The following is a 23,027-nucleotide window of genomic DNA, read 5'->3' on the forward strand; positions in this document are numbered from 1 at the left end:
GAAATGCCAATTATGTTTACAATTTCTCTCTGAGTGATACAACCATCATTCAGAATCGGTCTACGTTTTCCATGTGTAACTCCGTGGTTGCTGTCACAGAACGTCCAACTCTTTCTTTGTCACACAAGTCAGATGTTCCCGCCTCACCATCTTTATTCCTACTACTGGCCCAACGACGCACAGTGCACATCAGCACAATCACCATACACGGCTTGTATTCTCTAATGAATCTCCTTTGGGGTGACACCTTCTGCTGTCAGGAATTCAATGACCGCACGTTGCCTAAATCACATTGACCGATCGTCTGCACAGGGTTCATTCTTTACACTGTAATAACACAACCGTTCATTGTAAGATTTCCCGCCAACTGGAGCTGTAGAGGAGAGTCTACTGAACAGTCCAGTACCTGCCCCATACCAGCGCTGCCATCTGTGAGGAGTTATGAAGGTGGAGATATTACTTTTCATTCAACCCTCATATTATTGTGTTTTTGGCCTTACAGCCCCATTTCTCTGACCTGCGCTCAGTCCCGGGGGTCCAGAGCTCTCTGTGATATAGATTTGGGGCATCTCGGTAGACGTTTCTTTAGGCCTCTCCCTTAGACCTCGCTCACAGTGTTGTATATTCTCTCATGTATCAGACTCGAATGTGGAGCCGAGTGTCATTCACTATAATTCGATTCCGTCGCATGCAAAAATTAAATAACAGGTGCGGAGAAGATGGAGAGATGAAAGGGTTTATCCGGCACTTTTTTTTTTTTAACTAATAAGCTACATAGATACATGTAGGTGGACACCAACTACTTACCTGCTCTGCTGTGAGCTCGTCTCTCTGCACAGAGGTCATGTTACATAGGTTGAAAAAAGACCTAGGTCCATCTACTTCAACCTTTCTCCACCAATTATACATTTTGTCATTAAGTCATTTATAACCGACAATGTTGTGTGTACTGAGGAAATAATCCAGCCCTTTTTAAAAGCAGTTATAGTATCTGCCATTACTACCTCTTGTGGTAGGGCATTCCACGGTCTGACTGCTCTAACTGTAAAGAACCCTTTCCTATTTAGCTGTTGGAATCACTTTTCTTCAACTTGCAGTGTATGCCCCCTGGTCCTTAGTATTGTCTTTCGAAGGAATAAGTCATGTGCCAGTCCTTTATATCAACCACACATGTATTTATACATATAAATGAGAGCTAAACAGATCTAACTTTTTCAACCTCTCATCATATGGGAGGCCTCAATTTCTTGTAGTAGTGTAGTTACCTGCCTTTGAACTGACTAACTTCTGAATGTTCTTTTCAAAATGTGGAGCCCAAAACTGGATCCCATATTCTAGATGTGGCCTTAGAAGTGATTTATAGAGGGGTAACAATACGTTGGGTTCACGGGATCTAATATCTCTTTTTATACACCCAAAAAAATCTTGTTTGCTTTAGCAGCTGCTGCTTGACATTGAGTGCTGTTGCTCAGCTTATTTGTAACGAGAATACCGAAGTCCTTCTGTTCTGTAGCCCGATCTTGCTTCCATTAAAAGTATATGCAGCTATAGGATTACTCCGTGCTAGGTGCATTACTTTACATTTATCAACATTAAATCTCATTTGCCAAGTGTCTGCCCTTTCCGACATCTTATCCAGATCGTTTTTTAATATTGCACTATCAAGGTCAGTTTTTAATATCCTACATAGTTTGGTGTCATCAGCAAAGACTGACACTTTACTGTCAATCCCATCCACAAGCTCATTAATAAAGAGATTAAAAAGGATCCATCTTAGCACAGATCCCTGCGGTACCCCACTGCTGACTATAGCCGATTTAGAGAATATACTGTTATGATTTAGTGACTGAGGAGGTTCAGAAAAAGGACAAAAACTCGGAAACCCAAAAAATAACCAGAGTGGCTGTAACCTTAACGGACTGCAGACCTAATACTGACACACAACAAGACGTAGCCGTGGGGCGTGCCTACGATGACCTGGTCGCCTACACACAGCCGGAGAATTAAATATTCTTACAGAGAGAAATATTAAAAAAGCTATCTGCCTCGGAGCAGTCCCCAAAGATATAGATAGCCCCCCACATGTAAGACTATGGTGATATAGGAAAACACAATACGTTGCTAGAGAATAGATTAAGCAAAGATGAGGCCCAAACTATCTACATAGGAAAGGATAGGAAAGAGCACTGACTGTAGCCGTAAAAACCCTAGTAAATACCAGCTCGCCTGATATGGAAAAATACTGAGCCTACACAGGCTCTCTCCCACTATATCAGTAATCTGGTGTTACTGGGATCCTAGAAAAACACTGATATAGAGGAGGGACTGAATTTAGTTCCAAGCATGATAAAATACAATACATAGCAGAACATGGAGCAAGGTACACATATACTCCCAGCAGGGAATAATCCAACTCCACCAAGAACTCCACACAGGCAAAATAACAAGAAAGTGAAAACCATAAGCAGAGGTACAAAGACCAACTTATCTGAGAAGAGTTCTGGTAGACACAGAGAAAAGGGCTGGTTTCAGAATGTCCTTAGTACACAGGAGATACATTGAGCACCGGCAATGAATAGGAGGAAACTACACAGTTACATAGGCCCAATCCGAATGGCCTGATTGCCAATCCTCCTCAGCTGTCTGTTTCCAATTCAGCAAGTCAACTGCACTACCAGCACTGACCACAAGAGGGAGACCCAAACTGGAATCCAATTCAAATGTATTCACAACAATATACCATTTATGACTAATACTTGTTTCCTATCTTTTAGTCAATTCCTTAACCATTTGCATATAGTTTCCCCTAGTCCCTGCTTCTGGAGCTTCAGTATAATGCTATTATGTGGTACAGTTATCAAATGCCTTTGCAAAATCCAAATAAATCACATCAGCTGCATTACCAATATTCAGATTTGCACTTACCTCCTCATAGAACCTCAACATGTTAGTTAGACATGACTTATCTTTCATGAATCCATGCTGTCTGTCAGTTATTATATTATTTTCTGCAATATATTTTTGCATGTCATCCCTTAAAATGCCCTCAAAAACTTTGCATACTACTGATGTCAGGCTTACTGGACGGTAGTTGCCTGGATCTACTCTCTTACCTCTTTTAAATATCGGGACCACATCAGCAATCCTCCAATCCGGATGCACCAACCCTGTTACATGTGGGTCTAAAAAGATGCGATACAGCGGTCTGTTGATCACGGAGCTCAATTCCCTCAATATTCTTTGATGAATGCCATCTGGTCCTGGGGATTTGTCAATGTTTAATTTACTCAGACGTAGGAGTAATTCTTCTTGTGTTAAATTAGTTATATCAACTGGTGAACTTTGATTTTTGACTTGTTGACTGATCCCTGGAACAATCTGTTCCTTGGTGAACACGGATGAAAAGTGACTGTTTAATATCTAAGTCTTTTCTTTGTCCTCTATAATTAACTTGTATTATATTTTAAGGTACCAATGCTATCCTTTGTTTTCCTTTTGGCATTAATGTATTTATAAAAAAATTTGGGATTTATTTTAATGTCCTTGGCGATTTTTGTTTCAGTAGCTAATTTTGCTTGCTTTATTTCTTTTTTTACATTTCTGTTGAGATCCTTATACTCCTGAAATGCTATATCTGTGTTCTCAGCCTTCAAGATTTTGAACGCCATTTGTTTTTTGTTATACTTTGTATAATATACTTATTTAACCATAGTGGTTTCTTTTTATTCCTGGACATTTTATTACCAGAAGGTATACGTTTTTTTACAAGACTCTAGGAGCATATCCTTAAACTTACCCCATATATGTTCGGTAATCCCCAGTTAGCACAACATTGTCCCAAACTACACAATTAAGATTTTCCTTTAATTTGTTGAAGTCAGCTTTCATAAAATTCCAGGTTTTACAATTTCTCCTTTCAAATGTTCTATTGAATATTACTTTGAGCGCACGCTCACACGAGCGTGAAAAATGGACGAGTGCAATGCGAGAAAATCTCGCATTGCACTCTGACCAAAGTTAATCAATGAGGGAGAGCAGTTGGTCAGTGTTTCTCACATTCAGATTCTGGATGCGAGAAAAGCGGCAACACGCTGCGATTTTCCGCGAGAGCCGTAACACTCGCACCCATTCAAGTCAATGGGTCCAAGAGAAACATCGGACTGCACTCGGATGTTATCCCAGTGCAGTGCGATATACGCACAGGCTGACAATGAAGGAGATGGGGGGATTAACCCCTCTCTCTCCTCCACAGCGCCCGCCCTCTGCTTCACAGCTGTGACCCGATTGCAAGATCAGGTCACAGTCGCATGACACTCGCCTGAGCCGAGGGTCATTAGCATATCGCATCCGATGCTCTTGCATCGTATGCCATACGCTAGTGTGAGTCCAGCCTGAAGCTTACCATATTATGATCGCTGGTGCCCAAGCGCTCTTACACCTGTAGATCTGTAATTATATCTGGTGCATTTGACAGGACCAGATCTAGCAAATTATCTCCCCTGATTGGATCATCTACCATCTGAGAGAGGAAATTGTCTTGAATTGTAGATAATAACTTACAACTTTCAGCACAACCAGATTCTGTGTTCCACTGAATGTCTGGATAATTGACATCCCACATAATAAGGACCCGATTATTATAATTATTATTAGCTGCCTTTTCAATTTGTTCCAGCATTTCACTTGCTACCTGTTCAGGTATGTTAGAAGGCTTATAGCAAACGCCAATTAGCATTTTTCCATTATTCCCCTCCCCATGTACATGTTAGGTCCGGGTGGTGGAAACACTGGACCGCACACCGGATTCCTCTGGTGAGGCAGCCAGGCAGGTTACCCTGCCAGAGGGCTTTGATGCACGGCAGCCGAAGCACTCCTGGTAGCAGGACAGTCCGTATAGAGAGCTGGAAGTAGATGTCCCTGGGAACACAGCGTTCTAGACGGTAGTCCGGGTGACGAGACTCAGGGTCCGAGGCCGAGTTGTAGGGTCAGGCGGAATCCGGAACCAACTGAGCGAGAAGGCAGGTCACCAAACGGAGCCAGGGACCGGAGACTGGCGGAATTGAAGAGGTGGTGGAATATCAGCCGACAGTCACTGACAGGAGAACTGGAGCAGACGTGGTCAGGACCGACTGGCGTGGCAAGACAGGCTCTGCGAGACAGACAGGGGTTAGTACTGGACAAAGCAATAGGGGGACCTGAACTCCTAGCTTACTAAACACGTAGAACAGGCCCCGCCCACCTGGATTGATAACCCTCTTATACCCTGTACCTGCATATGCAATATCCTGTTTCTGGACGCTGGCCCTTTAAGAAAGGGTCAATGACCGCGCGCACGCCCTAATGCGCAGGCGCGAGGCCCGTGTGCCAGACGCCAGGGCAGGAAGCGGTGCAGAGGACGCAGGGGTGCCTGGCAGAGTATCCAGCGTCGCAGAGGAGCGCAGGGAGCGGGGAACAGGACGTATGGAGGACGCAGGCGAGGGAGAGGAAGCAGGAAGGCCGTGGAGGAGAGGGTCAGAGACCGGAGCGGTGAGCAGGGGACGCCGTCGGGACCCAGAGAGCGGGGCACGGGACCCGAAGAGCGGGGCACGGGGACCGGGAAGCGTGACAGTACATTTACCCATACTGACCCTACATTGTTGAAGTCCCCCCAATGTTGTCATTCAGCACAGGTCTTAGGTTAAATTGTATAAATATACACACCCCTCCACCCTTTTTGTCTTTCCTGTCCTTCATAAATGTAGTATAACCCTCTACGTTTGTCACCCAGTCATGGCTCTCATTCAGTTTCCATAATGCCCACCACATCATAATCCATGATTGACATAAGAGTCTCCAATTCATTAATTTTGTTTGCAAGACTTCTTGCATTTGCCAGTAAACATTTAATACTATTAACACATTCATTACTCCTAGACTGCCTACTTTCCTTGCATGTCCAAGCCTCCCCAAACCTTCATTGAACCCTACTGTCTCACTATCTCTATCTGCTCTATCTATCCCCTTATTTGCTCCACTACCCTCCTTCCCCTCAGAACCCTAGTTTTAAAGCTCCTCCATCCATCTGACCATTTTCTCCCCCAGCACAGCTGCTTCCTCCCCATTGAGGTGCAGTTCGTCCCTACCGTAGAGCCTGTAACTGACTGAGAAGTCGTCCCAGTTCTCTATGAACCCGAACCCTTCCTTCCTGCACCAATTTATAAGAAACGTATTTATCTCCCTAAGCTCCCGCTGTCTTTCTAGTGACGCTCGTGGCACCGGTAGTATTTCTGAAAACACCACCTTGGAGGTCCTGGACTTCAGCTTCTCTCCTAGTTCCCTGTAATCATTTTTAAGGACCTTCCACCTGCCTCTAACTTTGTCATTAGTACCAATGTGCACCATGACTGCTGGGTTTTCCCCAGTCCCACACACCGATCAGTCCATCAGATCTGCAATATACTGAACGCAAGCACCCGGCAGACAACACACTGTTTGTCATTCATGGTCTTGGAGACAGATGACCCTGTCTGTCCGCCTAATTATAGAGTCCCCTACCACCAACATCTGTCGGGCCTTTGCTGCACTCCTATTTCCCTCCTTCCTACAGCAGCCATTTTCTTGGTTGCTAGGAGCAACGTCCTGCTGTAGTGATCCTAGCCATGGGCCTGCATTCCTAATATCAGCCACACAGGCATATTTACTAGGTTGTGCCAGATCAGGACCAGGCTCCCTGAAACTTTTCCCCCACCTCTTCTTCTGTTACCCAGCTACCTACCTCTGGGTCCTGACCTTCCCCTCCTCCTCCATAGCACTGGCCCCAGCCAGAGCCGCTCAGTGAGCTCTAAACTCCTCTCCAGGTTTGCAATGCCCCTGAGTGTTGTGAGCTGCATATTTAGATCAGTTACCTGGGCTTCCAAATATGTAACACGTTGACATCGAGAGCAGACATATTCACCCTCCAACAGCTGCTCAAGGCAGGCATACATCTGACAAGACACACACCTGGTAGCATTGTCCATGGAGCCGCTATTAAATGGGGATGAACAGGACAGATAAAAGCAAAAAACAATGGGAAACTTGTAAGGAAAACTCCAAACTCTGCTCTTGTGTCACACTATGATATTGTGTGTAATCTATGCACTTCCCGGCCCCCTCAGACTTTACTGCCCCTCACAAGCTCAGGGACCCTCGCTTACTGTGGCCGGGGTAAATAGTTCTGGTCGTACACACACGGCTCTGCTCTGTACACCTCGTACACACACGGCTCCGCTCCATACACCTCGTACACACACTGCTCCCCTCCATACACCTCGTACACATACGGCTCCGCTCCGTACACCTCGTACACACACGGCTCCGCTCCGCACACCTCGTACACACACACGGCTCCGCTCCGTACACCTCATACACACACACGGCTCCGCTCCGTACACCTCATACACACACACGGCTCTGCTCCGTACACCTCATACACACACACGGCTCCGCTCCGTACACCTTGTACACACGCGGCTCTGCTCCGTACACACACGGCTCCGCTCCGTACACCTCGTACACACACGGCTCCGCTCCGTACACCTCGTACACACACGGCTCCGCTCCGTACACCTCCTAGATACACGGCTCAGCTCCGTACACCTCGTACACACACGGCTCCACTCTGTACACCTCGTACACACACGGCTCCGCTCCGTACACCTCATAGATACATGGCTCTGCTCCGTACACCTCGTACACACACTGCTCTGCTCCGTACACCTCATAGATACACGGCTCTGCTCCGTACACCTCGTACACACACGGCTCCGCTACATCCACACTGTAAACCCCTCCTGACCCCACACATAAACTTCCCCTCATCCAGCGCCATGACACCCAGCACAGCAGAGTCCTGCATACTAGTGATGGGTAGTTCGTGAGTGAGTAGTTCAAAATGAACTACTCCTCAGAGTGAACTAGTTCATCTATCACCATCCTGACAGAGATTAGTTCATTATGAACTAAACAGAAAGTGGGAGGAGACAGAGAGTGATCCTCATACAGTTCCAGGAGGCTCCTGCCCTCACACTGGCTCTTTATAGCCCCTGATGCTGGAAAAGGAGGTAGTAAAACACTAGACCACACATCAAATACAACTAGTAATAATAAAAACTGAAATTGCAGAGTAGACAAGACACTGCTCATATGTGTGTATGAGAGAGCGTGTTTCTGTGTGTGTTTCTGGGCTCAGTGAGATGCATCAGACTGAACTAGGCTGTCCTGATTCATTCTCAATAGAACATTTAGTTCAGCAGCTCATATAGTTCATTTAGTTCACAGGTCACATGATGCATTTCCTGTCAGCTCATAGGACAGGGTGGAGAGAAATACTGAACTAAATGAACTAATCTTTTGAACTAAACAGCAGTGTGAGGAGACAGTGATCCTCTACAGCTCCAGGAGGCTCCTGCTCTCACACTGGCTCTTTATAGCTCCTGATGCTGGAAAAGGAGGTAGTAAAACACTAGACCACACATCAAATACAAATAGAATAATAATAATAATAATAATAATAATAATAATAATAATAATAATAATAATAATAAAAACTGAAATTGCACAGTAGACAGACACAGCTCATATGTGTGTATGAGAGAGAGTGTTTCTCTGTGTTTCATGCCCCTCACCTGTCTGTGTGATAAGATCAGCCTCTTGTAGAGGATCACCCTCCTGTAGCCTAGATCAGTCTTGCTAAAATCTTTACCACTGGCTCATGTTGTGTTCTGAAAATGGTGGCTGCTGAACTGCTTCTCAGCTCCCTCATACACATTCATTATGAGTCAGTACTCTACACTACCACAGGGGGCGCTGCTGGGCTCCCTCATACACATTCATTATGAGTCAGTACTCTACACTACCACAGGGGGCGCTGCTGGGCTCCCTCATACACATTCATTATGAGCCAGTACTCTACACTACCACAGGGGGCGCTGCTGGGCTCCCTCATACACATTCATTATGAGTCAGTACTCTACACTACCACAGGGGGCGCTGCTGGGCTCCCTCATACACATTCATTATGAGTCAGTACTCTACACTACCACAGGGGGCGCTGCTGGGCTCCTCATACACATTCATTATGGGTCAGTACTCTACACTACCACAGGGGGCGCTGCTGGGCTCCTCATACACATTCATTATGGGTCAGTACTCTACACTACCACAGGGGGCGCTGCTGGGCTCCTCATACACATTCATTATGGGTCAGTACTCTACACTACCACAGGGGGCGCTGCTGGGCTCCTCATACACATTCATTATGGGTCAGTACTCTACACTACCACAGGGGGTGCTGCTGGGCTCCCTCATACACATTCATTATGGGTCAGTACTCTACACTACCACAGGGGGCGCTGCTGGGCTCCCTCATACACATTCATTATGAGTCAGTACTCTACACTACCACAGGGGGCGCTGCTGGGCTCCCTCATACACATTCATTATGAGTCAGTACTCTACACTACCACAGGGGGCGCTGCTGGGCTCCCTCATACACATTCATTATGGGTCAGTACTCTACACTACCACAGGGGGCGCTGCTGTGCTCCCTCATACACATTCATTATGGGTCAGTACTCTACACTACCACAGGGGGCGCTGCTGGGCTCCTCATACACATTCATTATGGGTCAGTACTCTACACTACCACAGGGGGCGCTGCTGGGCTCCCTCATACACATTCATTATGGGTCAGTACTCTACACTACCACAGGGGGCACTGCTGTGCTCCCTCATACACATTCATTATGGGTCAGTACTCTACACTACCACAGGGGGCGCTGCTGGGCTCCTCATACACATTCATTATGGGTCAGTACTCTACACTACCACAGGGGGTGCTGCTGGGCTCCCTCATACACATTCATTATGGGTCAGTACTCTACACTACCACAGGGGGCGCTGCTGGGCTCCCTCATACACATTCATTATGAGTCAGTACTCTACACTACCACAGGGGGCGCTGCTGGGCTCCCTCATACACATTCATTATGAGTCAGTACTCTACACTACCACAGGGGGCGCTGCTGGGCTCCCTCATACACATTCATTATGGGTCAGTACTCTACACTACCACAGGGGGCGCTGCTGGGCTCCCTCATACACATTCATTATGGGTCAGTACTCTACACTACCACAGGGGGCGCTGCTGGGCTCCTCATACACATTCATTATGGGTCAGTACTCTACACTACCACAGGGGGCGCTGCTGGGCTCCCTCATACACATTCATTATGGGTCAGTACTCTACACTACCACAGGGGGCACTGCTGGGCTCCCTCATACACATTCATTATGAGTCAGTACTCTACACTACCACAGGGGGCGCTGCTGTGCTCCCTCATACACATTCATTATGGGTCAGTACTCTACACTACCACAGGGGGCGCTGCTGGGCTCCTCATACACATTCATTATGGGTCAGTACTCTACACTACCACAGGGGGCGCTGCTGGGCTCCCTCATACACATTCATTATGGGTCAGTACTCTACACTACCACATGGGGCGCTGCTGGGCTCCCTCATACACATTCATTATGAGTCAGTACTCTACACTACCACAGGGGGCGCTGCTGGGCTCCCTCATACACATTCATTATGGGTCAGTACTCTACACTACCACAGGGGGCACTGCTGGGCTCCCTCATACACATTCATTATGAGTCAGTACTCTACACTACCACATGGGGCGCTGCTGGGCTCCCTCATACACATTCATTATGAGTCAGTACTCTACACTACCACAGGGGGCGCTGCTGGGCTCCCTCATACACATTCATTATGAGTCAGTACTCTACACTACCACAGGGGGCGCTGCTGTGCTCCCTCATACACATTCATTATGGGTCAGTACTCTACACTACCACAGGGGGCGCTGCTGGGCTCCTCATACACATTCATTATGGGTCAGTACTCTACACTACCACAGGGGGCGCTGCTGGGCTCCCTCATACACATTCATTATGGGTCAGTACTCTACAGTACCACATGGGGCGCTGCTGGGCTCCCTCATACACATTCATTATGAGTCAGTACTCTACACTACCACAGGGGGCGCTGCTGGGCTCCCTCATACACATTCATTATGGGTCAGTACTCTACACTACCACAGGGGGCACTGCTGGGCTCCCTCATACACATTCATTATGAGTCAGTACTCTACACTACCACAGGGGGCGCTGCTGGGCTCCCTCATACACATTCATTATGGGTCAGTACTCTACACTACCACAGGGGGCGCTGCTGGGCTCCCTCATACACATTCATTATGAGTCAGTACTCTACACTACCACAGGGGGCGCTGCTGGGCTCCCTCATACACATTCATTATGAGTCAGTACTCTACACTACCACAGGGGGCGCTGCTGGGCTCCTCATACACATTCATTATGGGTCAGTACTCTACACTACCACAGGGGGCGCTGCTGGGCTCCTCATACACATTCATTATGGGTCAGTACTCTACACTACCACAGGGGGCGCTGCTGGGCTCCTCATACACATTCATTATGGGTCAGTACTCTACACTACCACAGGGGGCGCTGCTGGGCTCCTCATACACATTCATTATGGGTCAGTACTCTACACTACCACAGGGGGTGCTGCTGGGCTCCCTCATACACATTCATTATGGGTCAGTACTCTACACTACCACAGGGGGCGCTGCTGGGCTCCCTCATACACATTCATTATGAGTCAGTACTCTACACTACCACAGGGGGCGCTGCTGGGCTCCCTCATACACATTCATTATGAGTCAGTACTCTACACTACCACAGGGGGCGCTACTGGGCTCCCTCATACACATTCATTATGGGTCAGTACTCTACACTACCACAGGGGGCGCTGCTGTGCTCCCTCATACACATTCATTATGGGTCAGTACTCTACACTACCACAGGGGGCGCTGCTGGGCTCCTCATACACATTCATTATGGGTCAGTACTCTACACTACCACAGGGGGCGCTGCTGGGCTCCCTCATACACATTCATTATGGGTCAGTACTCTACACTACCACAGGGGGCACTGCTGTGCTCCCTCATACACATTCATTATGGGTCAGTACTCTACACTACCACAGGGGGCGCTGCTGGGCTCCTCATACACATTCATTATGGGTCAGTACTCTACACTACCACAGGGGGTGCTGCTGGGCTCCCTCATACACATTCATTATGGGTCAGTACTCTACACTACCACAGGGGGTGCTGCTGGGCTCCCTCATACACATTCATTATGAGTCAGTACTCTACACTACCACAGGGGGCGCTGCTGGGCTCCCTCATACACATTCATTATGAGTCAGTACTCTACACTACCACAGGGGGCGCTGCTGGGCTCCCTCATACACATTCATTATGGGTCAGTACTCTACACTACCACAGGGGGCGCTGCTGGGCTCCCTCATACACATTCATTATGGGTCAGTACTCTACACTACCACAGGGGGCGCTGCTGGGCTCCTCATACACATTCATTATGGGTCAGTACTCTACACTACCACAGGGGGCGCTGCTGGGCTCCCTCATACACATTCATTATGGGTCAGTACTCTACACTACCACAGGGGGCACTGCTGGGCTCCCTCATACACATTCATTATGAGTCAGTACTCTACACTACCACAGGGGGCGCTGCTGTGCTCCCTCATACACATTCATTATGGGTCAGTACTCTACACTACCACAGGGGGCGCTGCTGGGCTCCTCATACACATTCATTATGGGTCAGTACTCTACACTACCACAGGGGGCGCTGCTGGGCTCCCTCATACACATTCATTATGGGTCAGTACTCTACACTACCACATGGGGCGCTGCTGGGCTCCCTCATACACATTCATTATGAGTCAGTACTCTACACTACCACAGGGGGCGCTGCTGGGCTCCCTCATACACATTCATTATGGGTCAGTACTCTACACTACCACAGGGGACACTGCTGGGCTCCCTCATACACATTCATTATGAGTCAGTACTCTACACTACCACATGGGGCGCTGCTGGGCTCCCTCATACACATTCATTATGAGTCAGTACTCTACACTACCACAGGGGGCGCTGCTGGGCTCCCTCATACACATTCATTATGAGTCAGTACTCTACACTACCACAGGGGGCGCTGCTGTGCTCCCTCATACACATTCATTATGGGTCAGTACTCTACACTACCACAGGGGGCGCTGCTTGGCTCCTCATACCCATTCATTATGGGTCAGTACTCTACACTACCACAGGGGGCGCTGCTGGGCTCCCTCATACACATTCATTATGGGTCAGTACTCTACACTACCACATGGGGCGCTGCTGGGCTCCCTCATACACATTCATTATGAGTCAGTACTCTACACTACCACAGGGGGCGCTGCTGGGCTCCCTCATACACATTCATTATGGGTCAGTACTCTACACTACCACAGGGGGCACTGCTGGGCTCCCTCATACACATTCATTATGGGTCAGTACTCTACACTACCACAGGGGGCGCTGTTGGGCTCCCTCATACACATTCATTATGGGTCAGTACTCTACACTACCACAGGGGGCGCTGCTGGGCTCCCTCATACACATTCATTATGAGTCAGTACTCTACACTACCACAGGGGGCGCTGCTGGGCTCCCTCATACACATTCATTATGGGTCAGTACTCTACACTACCACAGGGGGCACTGCTGTGCTCAGTGAGATGCATCAGACTGAACTAGACTGTCCTGATTCATTCTCAGTAGAACATTTAGTTCAGCAGCTCATATAGTTCATTTAGTTCACAGGTCACATGATGCATTTCCTGTCAGCTCCTCACAGGAGAGAAATACTGAACTAAATGAACTAAATGAACTAATCTTTTGAACTAATCACCAAAATGAACTAGATTTCCCATCACTACTGCATACTAGTGATGGGTAGTTCGTGAGTGAGTAGTTCAAAATGAACTAATCTTCAGAGTGAACTAGTTCATCTATCACCATCCTGACAGAGATTCCTTCATTATGAATGAACTAAACAGCAGTGTGAGGAGACAGAGAGTGATCCTCTACAGCTCCAGGAGGCTCCTGCTCTCACACTTGAAGGTAATAAAACACTAGCACACATCAAATACAAATATAATAGTAATAATAATATTAATAAAAACTGAAATTGCACAGTAGACAGACACAGCTCATATGTGTGTATGAGAGAGAGAGTGTTTGTGTGTGGTTCATGTCCCTCACCTGTCTGTGTGATAGGATCAGCCTCCTGTAGAGGATCAGCCTCCTGTAGAGGATCAGCCTCCTGTAGAGGATCACCCTCCTGTAGCCTAGATCAGTCTTGCTAAAATCTTTACCACTGGCTCATGTTCTGTTCTCAAAATGGTGGCTGCTGAACTGCTCCTCAGCTCCCTCATACACATTCATTATGGGTCAGTACTCTACACTACCACAGGGGGCGCTGCTGGGCTCCCTCATACACATTCATTATGGGTCAGTACTCTACACTACCACAGGGGGCGCTGCTGGGCTCAGAGAGATGCATCAGACTGAACTAGGCTGTCCTGATTCATTCTCAGTAGAACATTAAGGCTATGTGCGCACTAGAGATTAGTGATGAGCGAGCATGCTTGTAACTACTCGGTACTCGCACGAGTATCACTGTACTCGGGCTACTCGGCGGGGACCGAGTAATCTCGCGATACTCGTGCTGTACTCGTGGTCTTCATTTCTGCATGTTGGCGCTCTTTTGAGAGCCAGCCCTCATGCAGGGATTGGCTGGCAGACCACTGCAATGCCACAGCCCTGTTAGTTGTGGAATTGCAGTGATTGGCCGGCCTGCACAGCGTGACCGAGCCTTTATATCGGCCGGCGCGCTGTGCTCTGCTCACAGCTATCCAGACAGTGAGTGCAGGGAGAGTGTCGCTGATTCAGGGAAAGCTTTGCGGCCCTTTATAGCTTTTTCAGTTGCAGGGCTGCAAACAGTGTGACCAAAAGTCCTTCTCAGGACTATTCTAGTTGTATACAGGCAGGCAGGGTATAGCCAGGTCGGAGTACAGTAGCAGAGTCCTTCTCAGGACTATTGTTGCTATATACAGGCAGGGTATAGCCAGGTCTGAATACAGGCTAGTGACCAAAAGAGTCCTTGTCAGGACTATTGTACCAGTCTACAGGCAGGCAGGCAGGCAGGGTAGTGGTGACCGTATACCAGCCTTCATCATATCTGGGGCTGGTGTACACAGTGTAAAACAGTCCAGATAGTGTCTGACTTGTCTGTAATTGTCGCTCCCCAAAAAAACCTGTTAGGTTCTTATTGCGTCCGTGCTTGGTTTTTAAAACCGCACGTGTGTGCCTGTTGGTGGCAGCGTACAGGTGCACTTGTGTGCAATTTCCAGAAACTTTGATATAACGCACAAGTAGTGAATATACACGTCAGCAGTGCACAGCATTGCAAAATGCGCAAGGGCATTGGCAAGGAACAAGGAAGTGGACGTGATGGTGGTGCAGGCAGAGGCCGAGGTCGTGGGCAAGCTCTAATTTCGCCACAACAAAGGGCCACATCTAGTCGCTCGCACGTCCTGTCCCAAATTCTTGGGGACCGCAGCAGTACACCGCTCTTGAACCAAGACCAGTGTCAACAGGTTGTTAGTTGGATAGCAGATAATGCTTCCAGTCAGATTGGCACCACCACAAACACTCTGTCTTCCACACGGTCAAGTGTCAGTAGCCGTGATACTGCACCGCACATTTCTGAACCTGATCCTCCTTCCTACCACCAGGCTGAGTACACGTCCTCCTCGGACATTAATGATCCCACACTTGGACACTCGGAAGAGCTGTTCACGTTTCCATTCACACATTCTGGCCTCTCGCCAGCTCATATTGAAGTGGGTCATGAGGAGATCGTCTGTACAGATGGCCAAATATTTGAGCAGCCACGTTCTCACGAAGTTGGCAACGTGTCTCAACAAGTGGTGGACGATGATGAGACACAATTGTCAGGAAGTCAGGAGGAGGAGCAGGGTGCGGAAGAGGAAGACGACGTGGTGGATGATCCAGTAACTGACCCAACCTGGCAGGAGGATATGCAGAGCGAGGACAGCAGTGCACAGGGGGAGGGAGGCGTAGCATCACAACAGGCAGTAAGAAGCAGGGTGGTGGCCCCAGGCAGAAGTCAGGCAACCGTTCCCCGGAACAACACGACGACACAAGGTGCCTGTACAAATGTTAGGTCTTCCCGAGTCTGGCAGTTTTTTAAGTTGGATCCAGATGATTCAAAAAAGGCCATTTGCAACACCTGCCGTGCCAGCATCAGCAGGGGTACCAAAACTAGCAGCCTGACCACCACCAGCATGATCAGGCACATGTCAGCCAAGCACCCGACTTTGTGGAAAGTACAACAGAGTCGAGGAGCAGTGCTTGCTGATGTCACTGCTACGTCTTCGCTGGTTGTGCATGCGAGCCAATCCCCTGTCCATGCTGCCTGCGAACAAACCTCCTCCACTCCTGCACCTGCAGTTGCCTACGCAGAAAGAACACCATCATCAAGCACGTCCTTGTCCCAGCGCAGCGTTCAGTTATCCATTCAGCAAACCTTTGAACGCAGGCGCAAATACACTGCCAACACCCCACATGCCACAGTTCTAAATGCTAACATTTCGCGACTGCTTGCGCTGGAAATGTTGCCTTTTAGGCTGGTGGAGACAGAAGCATTCCGTGACCTGATGGCGGCAGCTGTCCCACGTTACTCGGTCCCCAGCCGCCACTATTTCTCCCGGTGTGCCGTCCCCGCGTTGCATAACCACGTGTCACAAAACATCACACGTGCCCTGAACAACGCTGTTTCACCCAAGGTCCACCTAACCACAGACACGTGGACAAGTGCTTGTGGGCAAGGCCGCTACATCTCGTTGACGGCACACTGGGTTAATATTGTGGAAGCTGGGACCCAGTCTGAGCGAGGGACGGAACACGTCCTTCCCACACCAAGGTTTGCAGGCCCTACCTCAGTCAGTGTTTCACCCACACTCTACAGCTCCGGAATGTCATGCTCTTCAGCCTCCTCCTCCTCCTGCGCATCCTCATCCACTGTACCCTCCACACCAGTCACAAGCTGGAAGCACTGCAGCACTGCCTCGGCGAAGCGGCAACAGGCTGTGCTGAAGCTAATCTGCATAGGTGACAAACCCCACAATGCAGAAGAGCTGTGGACAGCTCTGAAACAGCAGGCAGATCACTGGCTCACACCTCTGAACCTAAAGCCAGGAAAGGTCGTGTGTGACAATGGCCGGAACCTGGTGGCGGCTTTGAGGCGAGGCCAGCTGACACATGTTCCATGCGTGGCCCATGTGCTCAACCTCGTGGTTCAGCGGTTTCTAAAGTCATACCCAGAGCTGTCTGATCTGCTGGTAAAAGTTCGCCGCCTGTCTGCACATTTTCGAAAGTCACCTACTGCTTCAGCCGGCCTTGCCGGCTTTCAGCGCCGTTTGCATCTTCCGGCTCACAGACTGGTGTGTGATGTCCCCACGCGTTGGAATTCAACTCTGCACATGTTGGTCAGGATATGTGAGCAGAAGAGGGCAGTTGTTGAGTACCTGCATCACCTAAGCCGTCGGGAAATGGGTCAAACTCCACACATAACACCTGAGGAGTGGAGATGGATGTCAGACCTATGTACCATCCTCCAAAACTTTGAGGACTCCACCAAGATGGTGAGTGGTGATGACGCCATTATTAGCGTCACCATACCGCTACTCTGCCTTCTAAAACGGTCTCTGCTGAAAAACAAACATGATGCATTGCAGGCGGAGCGCGATGAGTTGCAGCAAGAAACAGTAGTGGGTGTGGGTGATAACACACAGCCCAGCCTCGTCTCATCACAACGTGCAGTGGAGGACTATGACGAGGAGGAGGATGAAGACATGGAGCAACTCTCCGGCCAAATTGAGGATATGACATGCACACCAGTCATATCCTCGGTTCAGCGTGGCTGGCCAGAGGACAGGGTAGATGAGGAGGAGGAGGAGGAGGAGGAGGAGGAGGAGGAGGACAGCATGTTCAGTCATCTTGTTGGTCAGGCTACTGAAGTCCTGGCTGTTAAGAGTCTGGCGCACATGGCTGACTTTATGGTAAGCTGCCTGTCTCGTGACCCTCGCGTTAAGAACATCTTGGCCGACAATCATTACTGGTTGGTAACACTGTTAGACCCACGCTACAAGGAGAACTTTTTGTCTCTTATTCCCGTGGAGGAGAGGTCAACCAAAATGCAGCAGTTCCGGAAGGCCATAGTCACGGAAGTAGGCAAAGCATTCCCCTCACAAAACGCTAGCGGCATAGGTCAGGAATCAGTGGACAACCGAGGCGTACAGCCGAGAGAGGCACAAGTCCAATCCGCCAGAGGTAGGGGAACAGTCTTTAATATGTGGGACAGTTTTCTCAGCCCCTCACGTACCACAGCCCCTGAGGTGCGGGGTAGTGCCACAAGAAATCCTAAGTTTGCCCAGATGCTGAAGGAGTACCTTGCAGATCGAACAACTGTACTCCGACATTCCTCTGTGCCTTACAATTATTGGGTATCCAAGCTGGACACGTGGCATAAATTGGCTCTCTACGCCTTGGAAGTCCTGGCCTGCCCTGCTGCTAGCGTTTTGTCAGAGCGTGTTTTTAGTGCCGCAGGTGGAATCATTACAGATAAACGCACCCGCCTGTCAACTGAAAATGCTGACAGGCTGACTCTGATCAAGATGAACAAGGGTTGGATTGGGCCAGACTTCACCACACCACCAGCAAATGAGAGCGGAATTTAAAGTTTGCCATGTACCTCCAGTCACCCATGGGTACACACTTCTGGACTTTGGATAATCGCTGGACTGCTCCTCCTTCTCCTCATGCGCCACCATGATGATGACCGTTACAAATTGCAATACTTAGGCCTTTGTTTCAGGTATACCCCCAGTGGTAAATTTTTTCGCCCATTCTTTGCAGAATGGACATTACAACGACAGGAGACCCGCTCCTTTGCAATGGGAACAATGTTTTGAGGCCCTCATGCACGTCTCTACCCAGGGACAACGTGGAGCCTCCCAATTTTTGGCTGCCCTGCCTAAGGGCTATACTATAATACACCCACTTCCTGACAATGGACACTTAATGTTTTGAGGCCCTCATGCACGTCTCTACCCAGGGACAACGTGGAGCCTCCCAATTTTTGGCTGCCCTGCCTAAGGGCTATACTATAATACACCCACTTCCTGACAATGGACACTTAATGTTTTGAGGCCCTCATGCACGTCTCTATCCAGGGACAACGTGGAGCCTCCCAATTTTTGGCTGCCCTGCCTAAGGGCTATACTATAATACACCCACTTCCTGACAATGGACACTTAATGTTTTGAGGCCCTCATGCACGTCTCTACCCAGGGACAACGTGGAGCCTCCCAATTTTTGGATGCCCTGCCTAAGGGCTATACTATAATACACCCACATCCTGACAATGGACACTTAATGTTTTGAGGCCCTCATGCACGTCTCTATCCAGGGACAACGTGGAGCCTCCCAATTTTTGGCTGCCCTGCCTAAGGGCTATACTATAATACACCCACTTCCTGACAATGGACACTTAATGTTTTGAGGCCCTCATGCACGTCTCTACCCAGGGACAACGTGGAGCCTCCCAATTTTTGGCTGCCCTGCCTAAGGGCTATACTATAATACACCCACTTCCTGACAATGGACACTTAATGTTTTGAGGCCCTCATGCACGTCTCTACCCAGGGACAACGTGGAGCCTCCCAATTTTTGGCTGCCCTGCCTAAGGGCTATACTATAATACACCCACTTCCTGACAATGGACACTTAATGTTTTGAGGCCCTCATGCACGTCTCTATCCAGGGACAACGTGGAGCCTCCCAATTTTTGGCTGCCCTGCCTAAGGGCTATACTATAATACACCCACTTCCTGACAATGGACACTTAATGTTTTGAGGCCCTCATGCACGTCTCTACCCAGGGACAACGTGGAGCCTCCCAATTTTTGGATGCCCTGCCTAAGGGCTATACTATAATACACCCACTTCCTGACAATGGACACTTAATGTTTTGAGGCCCTCATGCACGTCTCTATCCAGGGACAACGTGGAGCCTCCCAATTTTTGGCTGCCCTGCCTAAGGGCTATACTATAATACACCCACTTCCTGACAATGGACACTTAATGTTTTGAGGCCCTCATGCACGTCTCTACCCAGGGACAACGTGGAGCCTCCCAATTTTTGGCTGCCCTGCCTAAGGGCTATACTATAATACACCCACTTCCTGACAATGGACACTTAATGTTTTGAGGCCCTCATGCACGTCTCTTCCCAGGGACAACGTGGAGCCTCCCAATTTTTGGCTGCCCTGCCTAAGGGCTATACTATAATACACCCACTTCCTGACAATGGACACTTAATGTTTTGAGGCCCTCATGCACGTCTCTACCCAGGGACAACGTGGAGCCTCCCAATTTTTGGCTGCCCTGCCTAAGGGCTATACTATAATACACCCACTTCCTTACAATGGGCACTTCAGGTTTACAGGCCATCATGCACGTCTCTATCCAGGGACAACGTGGAGCCTCCCAATTTTTGGCTGCCCTGGCAAAGAGCTATACTAAAATAGACCCACTTCCTTACAATGGGCACTTCAGGTTTACAGGCCCTCATGCACGTCTGTATGCAGGGGCATTGGTGAACCTCACAATTTTGGACTGCCCTGGCAAAGGAAAATACTACAAAGACTCAGTCACTTCCTCAAAATGGGCACATTAGACTCAAGAGGCCTTCATGTACGTCTCTTCTCAGGGACATCGGAGTGCCACACAATGTTTTCACGTAAAATCTTTCATGTATTAATCTCAAAAAGTAACATACACCAGCTCTATCTCACTATTGGGTATGTGCCCTTAACATTTCTGCCATGAAAAATCATTTTGGGGTCATTTTGGAAGGTTTTCTGGTGAGTCCGTAAAAATGGCGTGAAACGCGGACAAAATTGTTCACAGCTGTGACTTTTGAGTGATAAATGCTTCAAGGGGTCTTCCCCATGCTGTTGCCATGTCATTTGAGCACTCTTCTGAGACTTTTGTGACATTTTTAGGGTTTCTACATGCTGCCGGGGGGTCATTTCACAAAAATACTCGGGTCTCCCATAGGATAACATTGGGCTCGTTGCTCGGCCCGAGTACACGAGTATCTTGGGAGGCTCGGCCCGAGCTTCGAGCACCCGAGCTTTTTAGTACTCGCTCATCACTACTAGAGATGTGAAGTTTCTCAAGAAAATTTCTCGAGAAACTTCTGGGAGTGAAAGATTTCCGGACCTCCGGAAAAAATCCGCACCAAATCCGCATGCGGATTTGCCGCGGATTTGCCGCGGATTAGCCGCGGAATTGCCGCGATTTTCCCGCGGGTGGTTCCCTGCGGATTTTTGCAGGCTGTACTGCAGAAATCCGCAGGGTACCTGCGGAAATAATGGACATGTTCATTTTCTCAAGAAAGTTTCTTGAGAAATTCTTCATGCGGAAATTTCTTGAGAAAAATCCGCACAAGTGCGCACAGCTTTTTTTTTTTTCCATAGAAATTGCTGGGAAATGTCTGCACAAAGATTGCAGACATTTCTCAAGAAATTTCCGCGGCAAATCCGCGGGTAAAAAGCTCTAGTGCGCACATAGCCTTAGTTCAGCAGCTCATATAGTTCATTTAGTTCACAGGTCACATGATGCATTTCCTGTCAGCTCCTCACAGGAGAGAAATACTGAACTAAATGAGCTAATCTTTTGAACTAATCTTTTCAGTGAACTAATCACCAAAATGAACTAGATTTCCCATCACTACTGCATACACTGAGGAGCTGATCATGTGACCCTGACTCCTCCCCTCCATGTGACATCATCACAGGTCCTGTAAGCACAGAGCAGCCATATATCTAGTGTGCGGCTCTGCAGGTGGCGGTGTGTGGAGATTCCCCATTACTGGGGCAGGCGGCATTAACCCCTTCAGCTCTGAGACTTTCTTGGTGTCTTTCTATCGCTGATTTCTATGAATCGTAATTTTTTTGTTCCTTTTCCTCTGATAGATACAAACACCCCAACTATGAGAGGCCGGAAGTGAAGAAACCCGTCTGCCCTCAGTCCTCGGCCCCTTTCTGCCCTCAGTCCTCGGCCCCTTTCTGCCCTCGGTCCTTGGCCCCTTTCTGCCCTCGGTCCTCGGCCCCTTTCCGCCCTCAGTCCTCGGCCTCTTTCTGCCCTCAGTCCTCGGCCCCTTTCACCCTCGATCCTCGGCCCCTTTCCGCCCTCGATCCTCGGCCCCTTTCGGTCCTCGGCCCCTTTCGGCCCTCGGCCCCTTTCTTCCCTCGGCACCTTTCCACCCTCTCGGTCCTCGGCCCCTTTCCATCCTCTCGGTCCTCGGCCCCTTTTTGCCCCCTTGGTCCTCGGCCCCTTTTTGCCCCCTCGGTCCTCGGCCCCTTTTTGCCCCCTCGGTCCTCGGCCCCTTTTTGCCCCCTCGGTCCTCGGCCCCTTTCTGCCCTCGGTCCTTGGCCCCTTTCTGCCCCCACACAGTACAATGTTTCCCCAGAATGTTCTCATCTTATGTTTCCCCTTATTATCTCCAGTAATTGTATTATTACAACGGATTCTTTATGATGTTACATCGTCATCTTCTCCCCATTCAGGTCCCTACAATATCGGATCCTCTCAGTGGAGATCTTCTATAGAAGAGAATTCTCCTGATTGCCCCGTGAAGGATGGATATGGACAGGGACAAGATGGCGGAGAGGATATTACACCTCACCCTAGAGATCCTCTTCCGGCTTACTGGAGAGGTGAGAGATTCTGATGACGTCACATTACATCATTCTTATCTATGGGAATAACAGATGGACAGAACTGGAGAGGTGAGGACTCTAGAAATGTCTGGAGTGAGATTTATTACTGTGTCTCTCCATAACCAGGATTACACAGTAGTGAAGAAGACCTCTAGTGAGCGCTGTCAGGCCCCTGTGTCTGAGG

This window comes from Anomaloglossus baeobatrachus, chromosome 5 (assembly GCF_048569485.1).
Source record: "Anomaloglossus baeobatrachus isolate aAnoBae1 chromosome 5, aAnoBae1.hap1, whole genome shotgun sequence".
NCBI classification, from domain to species: domain Eukaryota; kingdom Metazoa; phylum Chordata; class Amphibia; order Anura; family Aromobatidae; genus Anomaloglossus; species Anomaloglossus baeobatrachus.